A 15,390-nucleotide genomic window follows, 5' to 3' on the forward strand; every position below is an offset into this window, starting at 1 on the left:
TTCATTTTTTTTTCTTCCCCGTCCTGCTGTCTCATTTTACTCACATTCTTTCGCAACGTTCGTAATATCTGTTATTGCCTTTTCTTACATTAATTTATTAAACCGACCGTAACAATTTAACGTAGTACTTATACTCGTATTTCTCCGACTTAAGAATGATTGGACAATAAGTATGTCGCTATATCGATCATAGATCGTATAAATGTTAAATTTACCGATTAAGATATTTCTGATACTTAAGGATTATGTCATAGTTCTTACATATGACAACCTATATTCGGATAGTCGATATTATTTGCTAATCGTGTATTCATATTCATGTATATACATGTATGTGTTTATGTTCTCGAATTCATAAATATGTACGTATGCATGTATGTGTTTATATTCTTGAATTCATGCACATGTACGTATATATGTATGTGTTTGTATTGACGTTTCATTAAATTGCGATGCGGAACAGCAACTAAGCTTCATGGATCCACAATTCTATATGCATATATATAATGTCTGGACGTTTCGTAAATAATTTACTATAAATACCCTCATAAATAATAATTCAATGGGAAGGAAAATTCGAAGAACGTGCCATGTTTATCAGATCCATTATTAAATTAAAAATGATTTTTTTAGAAAATTATTGAAGAAATGTATCTTTGTTCAACGTTATTGAATTTGTCATAACGTCACCTATAATACTGCTATAGAAAAAGTTATATAGTAACATTTAAAAGAAATGAATATATCCTCCATTTTTTTTTTTTTGAGAAAATAGTATTCTTGCAATTTTTATTTTTATAACTTGTTGACAATCGAGTCAACAAATGATAATGTTCTATTTAAAGTGTCTTTTATTGTTTATATTTAAAACAAAAACGCCTAAAAAATCATGACAATCGTTAACTGAAATCTCCTGTATGTTTTATCATATATTATATATTAATACTAGATACAGTATAATCTATATAGTATATAGATCTTAAAATCATACGATATGTAATAACTAATAATAATATATATACTAAATAATACTATAAATACTCTTTTATTATTATTAAAAATTCATCAAAAACGACGTATCTGACGTGGAAAAACATTTTCGAGTAAGCAAAATAAGAATACGCTTAATCAATCTTAAAACACCAATATTTTCTACAATCAATCAAAATCTTTCTTTTCTAAGCTATCTCATCGAAAGTCTATTCGCAAACATTTATTTACATTTTCGAATCATCGATCCATGGAACGTAAACGTTATAAATTCCAAGTCGATCGCAAAAGAAGTAAAAACGTCTCGTACTTGAGATATTTATAATAATAAAAAATCAAAGATCGTTGGGTCGGCGATTTAGCAAAATGGTGGACACATGAAGCCGGTGGTACGTCGTTATTTGCCATAGTTACCGATCGACGATCACATGGCCATTGACACCCTTTGCAGTAGGCCGACGGTGTTCCGCGTGCTCGGCATGTCTTGTGATCAGAACACCGTGCAATCGCTTCTGATCGACGGAATATATAGACGACCGACATGGTTTTCTTTCTCTCTTTCTCTCTCTCTCTCTTTTTCTAAACGCAATGCCGCTTTTACGTACATATATGTTGTATGTACTTACATAGATACTACTAACATGTAAGCGTCTCTATGCACATACGCCGTTGTTCTCGAGCTAGTAGATACTCGTAAGTAAGTACTTGGAGCCGGCTCCGTGGCTACTAAATTATGCGTGTCTGAGTCGAGCCGGTTATTAAAAATTTCCGATGCTAATCCGCGAGCTCATTCGCGAGAAAATGTTCTTCGCGCTTCAGCCTCACGTCCTTCTCGTTTCTACGCCGTTACGAATGATGCAGGATTACGTAAAGGATTTAATATTACTTTATCGCGAACTTCGCCGCGTGTGATCTCTTTCCATTGGAATTTTTCCAATGGTACGAAAGAAAAGTAGATAAAGATAGATAGATAGATAAATAGAGAGAGAGAGAGAGAGGAGGGAGGGGTGGGGAAGGGAAAGAGTGGTACAAGGTAATCAGAAACGTTAATTAACATTCATACTTTAGCAACGTGAAACACGAGTAATCAACGTGCGAACGTTGTTTTTATTCGATCGTCTAGATCATTTAAAATTTGATTTCGAATCACTTTTAAAGTCTAAAGAAAAATACCGCTCGATAGGTTAACTTTCGAGAACGAGTAAACAATAGTCGAGTTGATGAGGTAATGGTTAATTTCGCAAAAGTTCGGAAAGCGAGGAAGAAGCAAAATAATACGTGATTCCAAACATAATCATCAAATTGTTACGTTAAGTAAGTTCGAAGCGAGAGTCGAGTATTAGTAAGGCACGCTTTCATTACGTTTCAACGAGTCCTACTGTGCACGGATTACTTTGTATGGTCCTCTATCATTTATGCATGTTACGTTGCAATAGACTTTGTGCATAACAACGCTCGTATAGTATTTCAAGGACGAGAACGTCTCAATTATTAACGATAGGAGTAGTGTGGTATCAATTATACTATATCGTCTGTCTCTTTTCGTATTCGTGTAAACCTAAGGAAAAGAAAGAGACACGAAATGGGTGTAAGAGATAATGATAGAGAGAGAGAGAGAGAGAGAGAGAGAAAAAGAGAAAAAGCGAAAGAAAGAGATGATCAAAATAAGAGCAAAGAAAGAAGATCAGAGAGAAACACACAAAATAAGAGCAAGGAAAGAAAATCAGAGAGAAACACACAAAATAAGAGCAAAGAAAGAAAAACAGAAAGAAAGAGAGATGTAGATAATAAGAGCGAAGAAAGAGAGAGATAGAGGGGGACAATCAAAATAAGAACGAAGAAAGAAAATCAGAAAGAAACATAGAATAAGAGTAAAGAACGAATAACAAAGAGAGAAAGAGAGAGAAACGCATAATAAAAGCGAAGAAAGAAAGAGTAGGAGAAAAAGAGTGAGAAAAAGAGATAGTCGAAGTAAGAGCAAAGTAAGAAAATCACACACAATAAGAAAAAGACACGTACAATAAAAGCAAAGAAAGAAAGATGGAGAAGAACAGAAAGAGAGAGAGAAAGAGAGAGAGAGAGAGAGAGAGAGAGAGAGAGAGAGAGAGTGACATAAAATAAGAGCAAAGAAAGAAAGACAGAGACAGTAAAGGGAGAATAAGATAACTCGATGCGAATCTGTAGTCTTCCTTCGTAACTTTAACAGAACATTCATGCGAACTGGATCTAGTTGGGTGGAGTTTACTATCGTGACAGATCTCAGAACGGAAATGTCGTCGACGAGGATCTCCAATGCATCTGTGACGAACATCCGGCTCCAATGATGCTAAAAGAAAGGAAGAAAAAAAAACAAAACAAAAAAATAAGAAAAAAGGACGTCGTAGTATACGTCGAACGGCAATACGGCTGGACAGAACGAAGTAAACGCAAATCGATGTCGTCGCGATTGGCTCTATTCGCGCGGTAAACGTCGCGGTTTCTTTTGATCCGTTCTTCGATATATCGCTGTTAGACGTATACACGCGTATAAGAGGAAAGATCGAGAGCGATCTCGACGCTGTCGCTTGGCTCGTCGAATCTTCGAGTGTTCTCCACGAGAAAACGTCCTTCGAGATTCTCTCGATGATCTTTTTTCTTTTCATTTTCTTTTTCTCTTTTTTTTCTCTCTCTCTCTCTTTTTTTTCCAATCTTTTTTTTTCCCTTCTTACCTTTCTCATTACGCACGCGCGTAACATATCAATTTCAATTTGTACTTTAAAATGTAGATCTTCGATAATCATCAGCAATTCTTCCTCTTCGTACTCGTAAAGTCGGTAATTGAAATCATATCAAAAACGCCAGTTCGTATTTCTTTTTTCTTTTTTCTTATGCTTTCGTTTCTCAAGCAAACATTTACAAATGTTTTCAATAATAAAGTTATATTATCTTATAAAAATAATAAAGAGAGGATCTTTTTTCTAAGTTATTAAAGTATATCAAAATTTATATAGAAGTTGGCGAACGTGGTATGATATTCGATAAGATTTAAGATAGAATAAAATTCTTTGTAATAATTCGATATAAAATATTATTTGATTGGATAAAATTGATTGTAATATAAATAAGTAAATAATTATCCATCGAGATCGAGAGATTTCTTCTTCTTCGAGAATTAATTCCGCGTTTCTTCCTCGTCTATCGAGTATCCAATACGCGTTCGTCGTGAACATAAGCGAACAGGCAAAGATCAGAAGGTAGCAAGACGAAGATCGAGGATCGAAGAAGGGATCGAGGAGTGTATCGCGAGGAGGTCGATATTGTGCCTTCTTGCTTGCTTGCTTGCTCGCTCGCTTGCTTGCTTGCTTGCTTGCTTGCTTACTTGCTTGGTTGTTCGCCGTGTTCGGGCGAGGCTCTGAAGTCTACGACGAGGAGACTTAAATCAATCACGGTAATTAACGCGCGCTTTGTACCGCTAGAACGGAGATTAGAATGTTCTTATTGCACGGCACGGCAAGTTGTGCGAGCACGATACGCGTTCTGTACGTGCAGCCTCCATCGTACGCTTCTCCAATCTCGTCTAACTCTTGAGATCGAGAGGATCGAGATCGAGATCGAGATCGAGATCGAGATCGTGATATTTCGTGACTCGATGAGGTCGATATAATGTCTGTGAAAAATTTCTTCCCGATTTTATCGATCGTTCAACCGTGGCACTGATTTCATAACGAGCATCAATAATGTTATCGGATCCAGTGAAAGCGAAATATGTTTGATCGAAACAAACGAGACAGACGGAAAGAAAGAAAGAGAGAGAGAGAGAGAGAGATAACAAGAAAGACAGAGATTCTTCAGTAAGAGAAACATGACAGGTGTCTGCTCGGAAGCTTTCCGCATTGAAGTATACTTCGTAACTAACTTGAAAAGAGAAGATCTCGAAGACGGTCGACCTTTCCGATTACGCGAGGACTTTCTCGTTTCTCACGATCGTACGTCCTCGAAATCGGAAAGACTCGTCGTCTCTTCTCTCTAGCTAACTCCTCGTCTTCTCTCTTTCTCTGTTAGGTTCGTTAGAAGAACTTACCATAATAAGAAATCACTGAGAGGAGAGAAAGAAACACGTTCGCGAACATGTACCCTGTTCGTTCCTACTCTTCGCCCTTAGGGAATATAACCGTAATCCTTCTATTCCATTCTATCTGAGAATCCACGAACCGTAACGCCGGTTGACAAGCTTATCAAATTGTACAGCTATTTGCGATTCTCATTACACGCATTACAATGGAAGAGACTCGGTGATATCTATCATCGTACACGCACGAGACTAAAGGAATAGAATTGCGTGAAAGCGCGGCTTTACTATCGCGGAAATCTACCTTCGAATCATTTCAGAAAGTTATTTCTAAACCGATCGAAGTTTACGATTCGATCGTACGTATCAAACTGAAAATTATTCGTTCCAGGTTGTTACCTTCTTATCTGTATCAAATCGATCCACCCCACTCGACTTTTTGATTAACATCATTGATAATAACTTTTTTTTCCATCTTTTCTTTTTTCGTTGCTTTCTTTTGTATCATAATATCCTTCTTTATACCGGTTCTAAGAATATTTATTATTCTTTCTCCACAATTAACATCGACGATAATCGCTCTTTCTAAAATGCTTCTAATATCTTTCTATTTTCTATCGTTTATATATAATTCTAAGAATATTTGTTTCAGATAATCATGGTTTCGTTAGTACGACGATTTTCACCGTGGATTACAACTTCCAACGATTCCTATAGAGTTGTTTTTCCGCGAAAGTTATCAATGGCCGCATGAACGCGAGAAAAGATGTGTGTATTCAAGCACGGAAGTGACTATCTACGTATGTATGTGTACGTCGTAAGGATCTTTAAACGGCACCGGTGCTCCCCACAAAACAAGTGGTCTAGCCAGTTGAACAAATTACCCACACTTATTCCGGTAGTACGTAAGCGAGGAGAGTCCGGGACGTCTTCATCAGAATCATCTATCTCTTTCTTTCTCTCTCTCTCTCTCTCTCTCTCTCTCTCTCCCTCCCTCCCTCTTTCTCTTTCTATTTCTCTCTCTTTCACTCTCTTTCTCTGTAAACTTCGAAAAAAATTCGTCATGGAAAATAACGCAGTAAGACTCGAAACAGCTGATTTTAATTTGCACCGATCTTTATTTTACATTTTATCGAATTCTCCAAGAAACTTTCAATGATCAGTAATTAGTAATGACGGTACTAGGAAGAAGGATTAATTAAATTCGTACTTTGTTTGACAAAGGTATTAATTAATGAATTATACGAAAAATTGATGAAATTACTCTTGAGAAATTTATTTTTCGTTTTTATCATTTTAGCTTCGAAAAAAAATTCGTCATGGAAAATAACGCAGTAAGACTCGAAACAGCTGATTTTAATTTGCACCGATCTTTCTTTTAAATTTTATCGAATTCTCCAAGAAACTATCAACGATTTATAATTAGTAATAACGGTACTAGGAAGAAGGATTAATTCGTACTTTGTTTGACAAAGGTATTAATTAATGAATTATACGAAATGTATGAAAAATTGATGAAATTACTCTTGAGAAATTTATTCCTCGTTTTTATCATTTTAGCTTCGAAAAAAAATTCGTCATGGAAAATAACGCAGTAAGACTCGAAACAGCTGATTTTAATTTGCACCGATCTTTCTTTTAAATTTTATCGAATTCTCTAAGAAACTTTCAATGATCTTAATACCGTAATTAGTAATGACGATACTAGGAAGAAGGATTAATTCGTAATTTGTTTGACAAAGGTATTACTTATTAAATTATACGAAATGTATGAAAAATCTATGAAATTACTTTTGAGAAATTTATTTCTCCTCTTTACCTTTTTAAATTTCGAAATTGACGCTTTTAAAAAAGAGTATTAATCCCTGATTCATTTGACAGAGGTATTACTGAATACATAAAAAAAAGTCTATAGAATTACTCTTTGCAAATTTATTCTTCATCTTTCTAGACTTCGCGAAGTTAGCATATGTAATCTGAACTCGAATGAAACTTCAATCTCGGAGCAAATAGAACAGCACGTGTCCCGTAATAACATAAAGGTCACCAACCGGAATGGAAATACGAAGAGAGTAGAGACAGTTCAGAATCTCAAGTTGTTTTTTATTTTCATCTTTTTCGAACTATCGTTCTGTTTCTTTTTCTTTTTTTTTTTTTTAAGGGGAAAGGAGAAGGGATATAAGTATTATATGATGGTTCATACCATACAGTATGGTTTGTCGTCGTTAAAAGGCAGAACTCGGGTTGATGCTGCTCCATATTCTTAAGCTTTAGCTTTCGAAGGAAAGAACGAGATAATACCGCGCGAATACGGGTTTTACTTTCGTAGCTCGAAGATATCGACGTCTCTCTGGCATGCCACTTACCTTGGAAACTGTCTTCTCGTTCTACCCACGTAAAGAAGTAAGACGGTCGATGTTAGACGTCTTCTTCGAACATATATATCGATTATACATCGAAAGAGTATAATTGTTTTATTGAATCTTCGAAGAGAATATCAAAAGATTTATCTTACATTATTAAACGAGAGACGTCTGTAATTTATCAATTTTATCTTGAAAACAGGTCTAAGAGTTTCGATGTATTGGGATGAACGTTTTCGAGTATGAGATTTAACTTTGAAAGTCTCTCGACTTTGAAAGAATTCGTTTAGGGCGATTAAATAATGAAATAAAATATAAATGATTTTATTATAGCACCCTACGAAGTGCTATAATATTCGTCGAATTTAGTATGACTGTTTTAGCAATAAAAAAATTATCAACGTAAACATTAAGAAATAAATGAATTTTTGTCATTAGACACGCTGATATCAAGCTTATTTCATATAGGTATCTTAGCGAATGGATATACGATTTTTGTTGAAATTTATTCAACTATAAGAAATATGCCTAGGTGGATACTCTACGAAACGTCGAGATTTCAATTTTATTAAGAAGAACATGGCGCCGTTCGAAGAAGAGCAAGTATGGAATGTTGTACATTGCCTTTTCCCGAGTCAAGAGGCGAAGCAGTTTGAAAGTTCTGCTACCATCAGAGAATCCACGTCACTCCCGTAATGTTCTATGGAAAGAAGTGTTGGAACATCATGAAAGCAAATCAGAATGTAACGTCTATGAAACTCGACTGGTAGTTACCCCGACAACATGGAGGACTTCAACATCCTAGTCGAATAACCGAAAGAAAAATTTAGTAATTTTTTACAATTTTCCTTCATCGTGCAAACGATCTTGGAAATATTTCATTTGAAAAAAAAATCATTTAAAAGAGAAAGTAAGTAACGCTACTTTGATATCGATACGATTCTTTTTTTCTCTCCTTGTTATTATTATATCTAATTAACGAAATACGTTCGTTGAGAAGCGTGAACGTGTAAATATTCATTATAAATCCTAATGAGTTTATGTTACATGTATAATAATCTTGTATAATGATCATAGAGAGAAAGAAAGAGAGATAGGCAAGTTTTTCTTGATCGAAGGATCGATAGTAAAGAGCGAATTACGGTTTAATATCGTAATATCTCGTCCGGTTTCCGATTAGTCGACTACTCGAACTCATCTCGTTCGTCACGGAGAAACGAACGATCCTAGTTGGTCGGTCATCGAGGCGTGGGATTGACTCTCGTATTAGCTTAGCTACGACGAGAGATTTCTAACGATAGCTGACCAGTACTCGTAGTTTGCGCCATTCTCTCGTTAGAACGACCTACGTTTTATCGGTCCTACGTAGAGTATGCTTTTCTCTTTTTACAAGGCGCGTCTTCGGTCATAATAAGACGAGTCCTTGCGAGGGTGTGACGTTCCACCTTTCTTGCGCGATGCGACCTACTCGCGAAGACCATGAAGATTAGAACTTTGCATTACGCTAATTGCGACACGGCTAACGCCTCTCCACTTTCTTATACCTACTCGTCCGACTTACGAGTCCGTTTGAAACTATCTTTCTAATTAACTAAAAAGCACCTACTATGTGAAAGGTGTAGAATCCTTTACCGTATCATCGTCTTATTTATCGGTTATACATACGTAATTAACACGGTATCGGAATAATTGGATGGTTTACTAATTACCGAGATATAATTAACATTTAACAGACATCGATTTTATTTACGACCGAGGTAAATCGTATTTTTCGTAAATTCTTTTACGAAGAAGAAAAAGGATGAAATAATACGAAAAAAAAGATTTCTTATCTCGATGATAACGTATACGACGAAAGGGAGGATTCTTTAGAGAGAATTAGAATAATGAGAGACGATTCGCTTAATCGTACAGACGATTTGTATCGATCTTATTTTTCATCGACATCGATGTTACATACGATTGATATATTTTTTCTTCTTCTTTTGTTCTTTTTTTTTTCTTGCAAATTCTCTGCGAATCAGAAAAATGTATAAACGAAAAAGTAATACGAAAAAGTATTTCGTCTCTCGATGAGAATGTATTCGACGAGGAGAGAGGAAGGGAAGGAGGAGAGGAGAGGCTTGGCTCGCACGGGCCAGAGGGCAACACGTTTCTCTCATTACGCTCTTTGCCTCCTCGAAATCCTAACTGTACAGTACGGTCACCCCGCCCAAGGCTTCCTCGCGCCACTACGACCACCTCCGCCATCACTATTGCCGATGAACGACGTACAGGAACGTAGGAATGTGCTCGATCATTTCGCGAAGTCACTCGGTTCGTTTCGATCATCATTATCGAAAACGTCTCATCGATCTTTCGATCTCGAGTCTCGTAGACTCGATAAAGAAGAATAAAAAGGAAAGAAGGAAAACAAATGTTCAAAGGAATTTAAATCTGCAAAGAAATGTTAGCTAGAAAATTTTGTAATACCCCTTCGAAAAAGGTCATCGAACGAAATTGATAAAAAGATAAATAAAGAAAAACGAGGAGTTATCAAGAACCACGAAATCTCTCGTGCATAGCGAAACATCCGATGATCCACGAATGCAGGATGCATGGCGTTTAAGTACATAACCCTCGAAGACCTTTTCCTAGAACATAGGGCTTATTAAGCGGCGATAATGCACCACGAGGTTGCCATGCGATAGGGCCAGAGTCACGCCATCTTAAGAGGTGCCATCGCCCGACACTCCAGGATTCTCTCTTACCCTTTTCTCTTCTCTCATAATATACGACGTCCACTTTCTTGAGATACGACCTGTCTCTAGCCGTTGAAATTGGTCGTGGAAAAACGAACGGGAGGAAACTCATTAAACGATTAATTTCTTTCTTCTAAAAGGGAGGAAACGACGGGACGACGATCGAATGACTAAAAATAATTTATATAAATTTCACTTATGTCATCGTGATATAAATCGAATATTTTATAACACTCGAACGTTTCCATAATAAGAGAGTACTCCTGTTATATCGATCTAAAGACTCTCAGAAACTTCATCGATCATCGTTCATTCGAAAGCAATGACGTTGGCTAATGCCATTCACCGTCTCTCGTCTTCCGATCGTGATAATGACATTTGAGAACGATCGATCGTTCTTACTCTCTATCTAAGTACTTGGATACACATACGTACGATCTACCCGATCGATCCTTGATCCCAACGAAAGCTAATTCTCGATCAATTGTAAAACCGAATCCGATAATGAGGTTGCACCACGCGGCGTGGTTTTGTTCTTACCGGAGTGTCTCGGCCGAACCACAAACCATAGACTTATCTACTTTCACATTCCGCTGAGCGCGAAACGATTTGCCTCCGTACTTTATTAACGGAATTTAATTGGGAACGTAAGGGGTACCGAACGAGTGTCCTTTCGAGTGTTTCAAGCTTGATTCATTCCAGCTTTTTTCTTTCTTCTTTTTTCTTCTTTTCCCTTGTTCTTTTGTTCCAAGTCAAAACTAATCGAACGTTTCTCTTTATCCTTCGAATATTTTTAAATCCCATATTTCCTTGATAATTTCCTGTATCATTGTTATAAGAGAAGATACTCTTGGTCGTAAAGAAAGGAAATCATAAAAATATCAAGTAAAAAAGAAGATTTCTTTTCGGTCGATGATTAAGCATCTCGGATAATGGATTTATTGCATGAATCAATTAAACGCGGATACACCCTCTCTCTCTCTCTCTCTATCTCTCTCTCTCTCTTTCTCTCACTCTCCCCTCACTTTATTCGTGATATATCCGACTGAGATTTACGATCCAGAGACTACTCGGATTCGTCGTAGGAGGAAAGAAAAGTTGCCGCTGGATTATTGGTTATAGGTGTACATACGTACACGGCCATGAGGTAGGAAGATTAAGGGCTTATTACGAGTGCGAGGTAGAACTAATGAGCTGGCTACCAGAGAGTCCTTTATTGCGTCCGTATACCGTCGCGCAAATAAATTTGTTAGCATCTGATTACAACAAAAAGCAAAGGCCGCCGTGACCGCCGTTTATCACGCCTAATTCGAATCCGTGCTATGAAAGAGAAAGAAAGACAGAGAGAGAGAGGAAGAAAGAGAAAGAGTGGGAGAGAGGGAGAAAGCAAAGGTAGGAAATAGTTCTAATTGCGTCGTTAAATGGCAGAACTCGTACGCTATAGTCTCGATACTTAATGAATTGCCAAGAGAAAAAACATGGAAAGAGGTATAGGACGATATGAATTTTGCATTCGCTAATTGCTATATCATCACGATGAGAGATGTCCCTCTTCTTCGAAACAATTTCAATGCTTCAATGCTATTTATATTTTTGTTTAGTTCAATTTCTTGCCCCAATTGGATACAGTTTTGTTTTCTGTCTTCTCCGACACGTCAATTATGTTGTATTTCTTTTTGTTTCAAACCTGACTGATGAAAAGAAAGGAAAGAAAAAGAGAGAGAGAGAGAGAGAGAGAAAATAAAAAAAAATAAAAAATATAATGCTCGAAATTATTGCGAAAGAGGAAAAAAGGAATAGGAAAGATTTCGATCGTACATTAGAAAGCGAGTATGATATCGGTCTGCTCGCAAAAGGGCCGAAGGAAACTCCTGAAGCGGCGCGAATCGCGTGTCTTACGATCGTTGGCTCGCACAACCGATGACCTTGGCGTGACCTTCCTTCGAAGCGAGAAACCTCAGCCAGGATTCACGAGGGTTGTGCGTGCCGTGGCGAACGTCCTCTCTCGAGTTCTCTTTCGACTTAACCTCCGGCTATACTACATACGAGTAAGAAGTACTATACGCCAAGTAAGTAACTTTTAAATCCGCCATGTTTATTTCAATGCCGATATTTCTTTAAAGATAGAATGAATCTTTACGTCGTCGTTCTTTGTAACTGTTCTAGGAAAACGAAGCGATCGTCGAAACTCTTTATCGTCCAAACTACTAATAATTTTTCAAAAGGCCTTAACGTCACTAAGTAACATTTCACAAACGTTTAAACACGTCGTGTCATCCCTTTCATCGCTATAAATTATTTTCTCGTCATCCATCATATCTGGATCGACGTGCATTCTTCGAATTTGTCTATCTCTGATACTATTTTCGCTACATGTTAACTGTTTTTACAAAATTCAGTTTGCACTCACGTTTATCGCAAATGGTATTCTTTTGTAATGCTAATTTACGAAACGTATGCCATTCTACGGTTCTTTCAACGACACGGATAGTCGTATATAACATCTTGGCCATTTTTTTTTCTCTACCTCTGTTGCTTTTTTCATCATGAAATTTAGCAAAAAAATGTTTCAGAAATATCGATTATTTTTCGATTTGATATCGTCTTTGATATCGAGATAGCATCACTGATAATAGGAACGCGATATCAAACAAGATAATGGATAATACGTCGATAATTGAAGTTGAGAATTTTCTTGCATTTGTATTTTTAATATTGTTTTCTAAGATTGCTCTATAAGATATCTCTGCAGAGGAAAAAATTTAATAATAGATCTTATTAAACAATTAAATAACTTCTAAAATTTCTAAACATATAAATCTTTTTTATCGATGTGTTTCTTTCGTATTTTCTTTTATTCGCAATAAGGAACTATAGTTAATATTCGTTGGCAACATCTGTTTCTACTTTATCGACCGTAGGACACATAAAAATTACAGGACTTTTCACGATGGCATTTAATAGAGATCAGATTCAACACGATTTCAACGAATTATCGATAAAGTAGAAATACGAATAAACATTAACTTCCATTGCGCAAGATAAACTAAATGGGTATAATTATCTTTTATGTTTATTATACGATCTATTATATTTATATAGGGTTTGTAAAAAGGTAAGAAAAAAAAAGAACTACTAAATAAACGAATTATAAGTTGAATAATCGATTATATTTGGTAAAACATTTACAAGGTAATAAGACTTTTTTTTCTTGTCATTTAACGTGTGTGTGTGTTACATTTACAGGCAAGGCATCCTCGAAGACCGTACCAACTCTACGATAATCGTATTAATGTATAATGTTACTTATAAGAAAGTATGTACCATCAAATTATATCGATATCGTTATTATTAATATTTAATATTACGGTATTACTACTTTTATTATTTTTTCAGGAACAAATACATATTCTTTTTTGTTTTTTTTTTTTTTCTTTATATCTTATTTCATTGTTCAATATACATCAATTCACGATTATACGATCTGAAGAACTGCACCCCGCAAGAATAGATAAAAGAAAAAAACGAAATTAAGAAACGGATTACTTTCGAAATATCTCTACGTCTATCGGAGGAGGAATAAACGATTGTGAAACGTAATATTGCGCGTCGTCTCTCTCTCTCTCTCTCTCTCTCTCTCTCTCTCTCTCTCTCTCTCATACATTCAACTCGTGCTCAGTTTAATCAATCGATCTTTTTTTTTTTAGTTTCATTTACGTTTTTTTCTTTCTTTGCAAGATCACAATCTTTCTTTTTCAATGTTTCGTCTTTGCTTCTTCTGTGTATTTATTTTCTTTTTCTTTTTTTCTTCATCTCTCTCTCTCTCTCTCTCTCTCTCTTTCTCTCTCTCTCTCTATCTCTCTTTCTTTTTCTCTTTCTCATTATTATAAACGCAGTGTCAACAGAGTATCCGTATCACAGAGCAAACGTTCGATTATTCTTATTTTAATTGAATCGCAATTATAGGATATTTATACTTATATCGGCGAAATCCCGTCTCTCATTCGTCTCTCCACAAGAACTCGTATAAAACAAGTCTCGCAAGATTCTCTCCCTCCCGCAACTCTTTCTTTCTCTTATTCACTCTTACTCGAAGATACGAAGCTTACTCGCATAAGGATCGTTAATAAAAACGGCATGAAACTCGTTGTGAATGCTATTGTTAGTTCGTCGGAAAAATCGTGAGCGAAGCAAAGTATTTGCAGCGTAAAAATGGAGTTCGGTGTGTACGGTATTACGTATGTATGTATTGTATGTATTTATGTAAGCGCATGTACGTGTGTACATATTCATGTGCATACATCCTAAATAGACGCATACACATGTCATATTTCTCTGTATTTGTAAATATCTATAGTTTCTAAATATTATTAACGGTAGAGTACGGCTTCGTAATAGTTAATTATCCATCGAAAAAACACGGGCGATTCGAGACGATTTTCAAAGAAAAAGATAGACGCCTTTCTCTCGCTTACTTCCATCTTTCTCTTTCTTTTTTTCTCTCCCTCTTTCTCTCTCTCTCTCTCTCTCTCTCTCTCTCTCTCTTTCTTTCTCTCTCTCTCTTACTTGGCTTTACCATCGTCGAATGTATCGTGCGAAGAAGGAACGCGTATATAATATTCTTGAGATCGAGAATTACGAATAAAACGCTACGGAAGATGGAAAGAATCGAAATAATCGTCGTTTTCGCGAACAATCATCGTCAACGCGAAAGAAAGGTTTTCTGGAACATATAAAATAAAATTGCAACTAAACGTGAATTGAAACGAAAAAAGAAACAAATAAAGAAAACGATCGATTCACACAATAATTTCTTTTCCTCGTTCGACGGTATTTTCGCAACTTTTCACTTTCTTCCTCTTCCTTTTCTTTCTTTTCTTTCCTTTTTTCTATTTTTTTTTTGTTTTTTCTTCTTCTTTTTTTTTTTATTTTTTTTTGTTTTGAAAGATCGGACGTCCCCAAAATTTTTTCATTACTCCTTTTATTCTCATTTTTTTTTTTTCTTTTTGTTCTTCTTTCCCCCTCATGGAATGTGTTTTGCTTATGACGACGACCCTCGTCATCTTTCGCCGCGTAAACTTATTACATTCTGTACACGTTACATTCGTGGAGTTTTACATTGCGGATAAAAAGAAAAAACAAAAAACGAATAACTCGCGAAAAGTTAAAAAGGAAAGGGAGAAAAAAAAAAAGAAGAAAAAAAATATCTCTGCATTGTAACTTCCGCTCCCGCCCCCACTCCACTCGC

General features: G+C 36.0%; 1 protein-coding gene across 7 annotated transcripts in view; it reads right to left on the bottom strand.

The window, feature by feature from the left end:
• Positions 1-13,290: 13,290 nt before the first annotated feature.
• The window catches only part of LOC127073054 (nucleolar protein 4-like), a 57,480-nt gene continuing 55,380 nt past the window's right edge, over positions 13,291-15,390 (bottom strand). For all 7 annotated transcript variants that reach the window (XM_051014064.1, XM_051014063.1, XM_051014069.1 and 4 more), the window contains one exon: positions 13,291-15,390. This exon is cut by the window's right edge and continues 3,598 nt beyond it. The gene's annotated coding sequence lies outside the window, so the exon portion shown is untranslated.

The sequence above is a fragment of the Vespula vulgaris genome, chromosome 2 (assembly GCF_905475345.1).
Source record: "Vespula vulgaris chromosome 2, iyVesVulg1.1, whole genome shotgun sequence".
NCBI classification, from domain to species: Eukaryota; Metazoa; Arthropoda; class Insecta; order Hymenoptera; family Vespidae; genus Vespula; species Vespula vulgaris.